The 6,000-nt window shown below is 40.5% G+C and overlaps 2 protein-coding genes across 3 annotated transcripts in view; one reads left to right on the top strand and one right to left on the bottom strand.

The window, feature by feature from the left end:
- LOC127375919 (uncharacterized) overlaps positions 1-272 on the top strand; it is a 629,637-nt gene extending 629,365 nt beyond the window's left edge. The window contains exon 13 of the mRNA XM_051422341.1: positions 135-272. The gene's annotated coding sequence lies outside the window, so the exon portion shown is untranslated. The remainder of the gene's footprint in view (positions 1-134) is intronic.
- nr6a1a (nuclear receptor subfamily 6, group A, member 1a) overlaps positions 1-6,000 on the bottom strand; it is a 94,317-nt gene that overhangs the window by 69,539 nt on the left and 18,778 nt on the right. The window lies entirely within an intron of this gene.

Below are 6,000 nucleotides of genomic sequence, written 5' to 3' on the forward strand. Positions count from 1 at the left end.
GGTCTAGACCGAACTCTTTAAAACATTATTTACAGAGACCCAACAGTACCACCATGAGCAAGACCTTGGCGACAAGGGCAAGGAAAAACTGCCTGTTAAGAGGCAGAAACCTAGGACAGATCCTCCGGCTCTAGGTGGGTGGTCGTCTGTCTCGACCAGTTGGGGTGAGAGAGAGAGAGAGAGAGAGAGAGAGAGAGAGAGAGAGAGAGAGAGAGAGAGAGAGAGAGAGAGAGAGAGAGAGAGAGAGAGAGAGACAGACAGACAGACAGACAGACAGACAGACAGACGTGCACAGCAACAACAGTATTGGCAATGGCAATCTAGCAGGACCATGGCAGGAGGCTCCACCAGGATCGACAAGAACCTGCAAGACGAGAAAGCAGAGCTCCCACTGAGAGCAACACACCGCATCTGCCTGCCAGAGCCTGACCATCGTCCTGCCCGGTGAGAGAGCAGCAACTCACACCGATTAGACACTACAGTCGCAATTTAGTTCACCAGTTGGTACCAGAACTGATATCAAGGGCTGTTTACAGCAGTGTTACTGTTCTGCATCAATCACTACTGTATAATGTGAAGTCACACTGAGATTGGAAATCAAAGACATAGACAGATTGTGTAGAGTCCTGCAGAAGACACACTGCCAAGAGCACTATGCATGGCTTATCTTTTGAAATACACACTGCAACTCCTCCACACACTTTGTTTGTTCTGTTTGGGTTTCCACCAGCACCTCTGAACTGAATGTAAAACCTCAGAAGTAACAGCAAACCACTAGTATAGATGTGGGATAATCATACTGTACAGGATTCTTAAAAAAACCATCAGATTGCGATTAGATTGATTTGTTTCCAAAAGCAGAACCACAAACAATGGAAAATAGGAAAATTGTGCAGGTGAGATTTAAAAACTCACAGCGGTGAGTAGAGGGAATTGCACCACAATAAGCATTACAAGCAGATAAAGAAGTCATTTAATCCCCAAAAGCAAACAAACAGCAAACATAATCCAAAGGCAAATATAAAGTAAGAAATGTAAATCAAGGAAAAACAATTCTGACAGATATTACAATAATTACGATAATTTAGGCATCTCAATTTTCATTTTCACTGAAGATTTGTAGGCCAGGGCATCTCTGCAGCACTACAGTACTTCAATATAATGCTGTTTGTCACACATTTTACCTTTATCATTTCATCATCATCATCATCATCATCATCATCATCATCATTGCCTATGAGTACAGGAGGAGAAACAAATAAAATTGGCAATAATGTGTACAAAAAATAAAATATAGTAAAAATTACAATTACAATTACCTTGGAGGAGCCGAATTAATGAATTCATTACCAATCGGCCAAAAACGACCCAAGGGCCACAGACCCCCTTGTCAAAATAAATTAGTTTGTGGTCACTGTATCAATCAATTAATACATTATTTGATAATAACCACCACTGAAGTACAATATAACCAAAATGATAAGGTGGCTCATGCTCTTTCACCTAATCTTGAGGCCTGGTCTTATAGAGGGGCCCTGGACATAAAACACAAGCGGCAGGGGGTCCAGAGGGGCCCACAGCTCATTTGTGCACCAGGCCCCATTGAGCAAGACCATCTTGTCTACTATGAACAGTCAATTATGGTTCCTTTGAAACATGACAATCTTTCAAACAAGTCTGCCTTCTCTCCAATATAATGGAACTATTTTCTTTCTACCGAACAACACTCGCCAACCGTTTTTGGCGCTATGAACACCACAAGCCGATTACCATCTGGTTCCATTATGTTGGAGAGAAGGCAGACAATTCAATGGCTGGTAACTCCTAAACTCAACCAAAATAATCTAGATGGATAAAGAGCACTACAAGTAAGAGAAGAAATATGTGTTTTTGATTTTGGGGTCAACGGTCACTAACTATAGTGGTTGTAGATAAGTTGGAGGAAAGCAACAAGCACACTTCCAAAAACTATGGTACAAACTTATTAGAATGATTTTAGAATAAGGGCTTTTCATGGACAATGTGTGTAACATCTATTAACTGCCACTGTAAATACTAAATCAATCAAAGTGCGTCATAAATAAGAGGTGGACCACATTCGAAGAACTAAAATCAGATTTTTATATAAAGCCTGATATATGGTCTATCATAAGGGGCTATCCATAAACCCAGGACAATCTGTTTGCTTCATATTGGTTACCTTCTTGTTTTCTGAGCATATTTTATACCCATTTTTTTCCCTGTCTCGCCACCATCAGCAGCCTGGCCATCTGTGCAGCCGGCCTCTGCAGACACGGCGCCCACTTCTCACTTACAAGGCACCCAGCAAGCTTCATCACTCACATCCAGACGGGTGCAGAGCGCGGGCTGTCGGTGCCTCAGATCCCCCTATCTGTGTCGGTGTACCACCCTGCTATCAACAGCTGTAGACCCCTGACCCGACACACGCCAGCTGCCCCCACCCCACTCCCCTCCCATCTCCACAGTCAACACCAGCATATGTTCTCCCTAGAGCATACGCCAACACACACACACACACACACACACACGCTCTGTTCCAACACACACGTGCCTCAGTCGCCCTCCCCTGAACAGACGCACACTTCTATTGATACGTAACACACAAACACACATGCAGACGTGTCTGTGATACTAAAACCCTTTTAAATATCAATTTAGGGATAATGTGTTTAATTTTCCCATAAAACAAGTAATTTGAATGAATTTTGAGCAGATAATTTCCTGTGAATATTGAGAGATGAGTTTTCCTGATATTTTTAGGAACTAAAATGTATTTTTTAGATTTGAACAATCATAAATACTTAATAGGCTAAAAGGACCACTGTGTAGGATTTAGTGGCATCTAGCTGTGTAGTTGCAGATTGCAATTCCCTCGGTTCACCCTACTCTTCTAAGCACAAAAGAGAAACTATGGTAGGCTTATCTACAGCTAGTGTTCGGTTTGTCTGTTCTGGGCCACTGTAGAAACAGCGCAGACTCTAAGGACTGCGACCCGTGGCATCTGTAGATGTCTTATTCTAAGAGAACAAAAATGATTCTTATTTTCAGGTGATTATACATTAATGAAAACATACCTATGAATATTATACTCCATTTCTGACAATATCCATCAAATGTTACACACTGGACCGTTTTTTTTTTTTTTTTTTTTACAGTGAAAAACTGGCAGCTGTGGTTGCCAGATTGTATGGTTAAAGTTGAGTTAGGGTTTTATTCCTTATTCACTGTATAAATACAAGTTTTTACCATCAAAAGAAATGAAAATACCATATGAATGCTGTATAAAAAAAGTTTTTGCCATTAGATATGGTAGTTTTCTGTGCAATTTACAGTCCATAATATAAAAAAAACCCTTTTATTCCATATTAATTGTATTATTTCACTTAGAGTTTTGGGTCTTTTACTGTCACAGTTTGACGGTTGTTCACCTGTGAATACTCTCTGTGAATACAGCTATTCTTCAGGCCTTCACCTTGGCCTTATCCTGTGTTTAATGTTATGTTTCTATCTTAAATGATCTAAACTTTAAAAATAACAGTTTCATTTTATTTTCTTCACAGAAATGAATGAATGAAATGCTGCGATATAATCCCCCAGGTGGAAAACCAGTGCTATACTGCTTTACTGCTGCAGTATGTTTGCCAACTGTCAATTTCGAGGACCAGACCTTTGTTTAATGTGTTTAAACCCATTTACTTAGAGATTTTAAAGGGCCAGTTAAGCTAAATTACAAAAATACGCACTTTCTCACATTCCTCAAGTCATGTACATGTTCTGTCCAGAAGAGTAATTTGAGTGGACTGTGGCTTGTTTTACAAGTCCTTGCTTTATATCCCTGCATTATGACATTCTTAGCTCAAATTTATGAGGAAATGGCATCACAGTTTGACATTTGATTCAACCTGGCCAACTGTGACGGCACGCCACAGACACGCCCTTGGACGTACAGTCACAAATAGCACAAATTTTAATCAGCAACACCTTTTGACTGTACTGACAAATTTTGAAGCAGATCCGATAAATTCCCGATGAGGAGTCTGTTCAAATACAACGCAAAAATTTGCAGAAAGTGAAACTCTTAATCAAAATGGCCGCCAAAAGTGAAAATGAAAATCAAAATAGCCGACTTCCTGTTTTGTTTGGGTTATGGGTCCAAGAGGCTATTTTGTACATCCTAACTTGATATATATGCCTGTCAATTTTCATTCATGTCCCCTAGACAGGACACCAGGGCTGGTTTTTTGAAAGTTTGTAGGGGGCGCTATCGAGCCATTTTGACACACCCACAGGCAACATCCCTATGAAATGTAAAATGCTGCCATGTGGGACGTGTGTGCCAAGTTTAATGATGTGTTGAGCCTGTTTAGCCCCCGCAAAATGCGATCAAATGTTAAAACAATGCTCGTCGTGTCGCTACGGCAACACTGTTCAATAAAAATTCGTCAAGATGTCATTGTCAACATTCTAAGGGTCTTCTGACCAAATTTCAGCTAGATGTGTTCAATCTGCAGGGAGAAATACGTTAAAGTGTAATAAATTCCACCACTAGGTGGCGCTATTGGTGAATATTATCACATAGATGAGTTCAGGGCGGGACTCTTATCAGACAAGTGAAGTTTGGAGCCGAATGGACAATGTACACTCAAGTTACAGCAAACTCGTGTTTTGTGGCGGTGCATCAAAATTTGAGGCCACGCCACAGACACGCCCACTCACCACATTCATCACATATCATCAACAATGTGTTTTGCATTTCATAAGTAAATTTCAGCTGGATCTGATCATCCTGCTAGGAGTAGAACATGAAAGTATAAAGGTTATACTTCCTGTTGCCACAGGTGGCGCTCTCACTATTACTGAATATTATCACATAGACGTGTTCAGGGCGGGACTCTTATCAAACGTGAAGTTTCGTTGCGATCGAATCATGTACGCCGAAGTTATGACAACTTTCTGTTTTCATGGCGAAGTATCGAAATTGTACGCCACGCCACATCCGCGATGTTCGGCGAAATGTTATAAATAGCGAAACTTTTAATCATGAATGTCTTTAGATGGCTGTGTCAAAATGTGGAGTCGATCCGATAAATTCCCTGCATGCAATGCAACGGCGAAAATTGCCAGAAATTACCACGAAATCCAAAATGGCTGACTTCCTGTTTGGTTTGAGGTATTGGCGGAGCCCGTGCACGGGGACAATTGCATACGTGAGTTTTTGCCACGTTTGAATTTTGTGCAAATTTCCATGAGCTTTCGAGCATGTTGTGGCAGCCAAATATGAGATACAATAGGGCCTCCCAGTGGTCGCTGGCTCAGCCCCTAATTAGTGGATTTAATCAATTGGCCAGCTCGGGTTTGAACATTTTTGCCAGTTAACTCTACTTTGCAGGTTTGTGCATTCAGCTTGATGTTCGAAGCTTACACACCTACTTTCCATTTTTAATCTCTTGTATTATAAGGTCACAGTTATACATGAAACATTTAATTGTCCTCGTGGACATTTTACCTGGTTCCATAAAGTCATAACTGAGCTAAAAACCTAATAGCTGGCTAGCTGTTTCACTGTAGCAGAAACTAATCAGTCAGACTTGCTAATTAGCATTAAGCAAAACATGCAGCTAAGGGAATATCATTAATGCTGCAGGTACTTGGTCATTAACTTTTGATTTATTAATCTGACAAATCAGAACTTAGATCTGAAGATGGCACTAGAGGAACATTTTGGTGAACTGACCCTTTAAATGTTTATTTCCATACATGAAAACAATCTGAAATTGCTTGACATAAGTAATTCATCGCAGCGAACATCACGTCCACTTTTATTTTCATCAAAGATATGTTAATGATGTCAAATGTCAAATCGCTCTGCAGACACGACATGATGCGATTGATACCCAACTCGAGCCACTTTCATATCTCTGCAAGACAATGTTCATAGTGTGCTGAAATGATTGGAAAATCACATTGTAAAATCACAAC

The sequence above is a fragment of the Dicentrarchus labrax genome, unplaced genomic scaffold (assembly GCF_905237075.1).
Source record: "Dicentrarchus labrax unplaced genomic scaffold, dlabrax2021, whole genome shotgun sequence".
Taxonomy (NCBI): Eukaryota; Metazoa; Chordata; class Actinopteri; family Moronidae; genus Dicentrarchus; species Dicentrarchus labrax.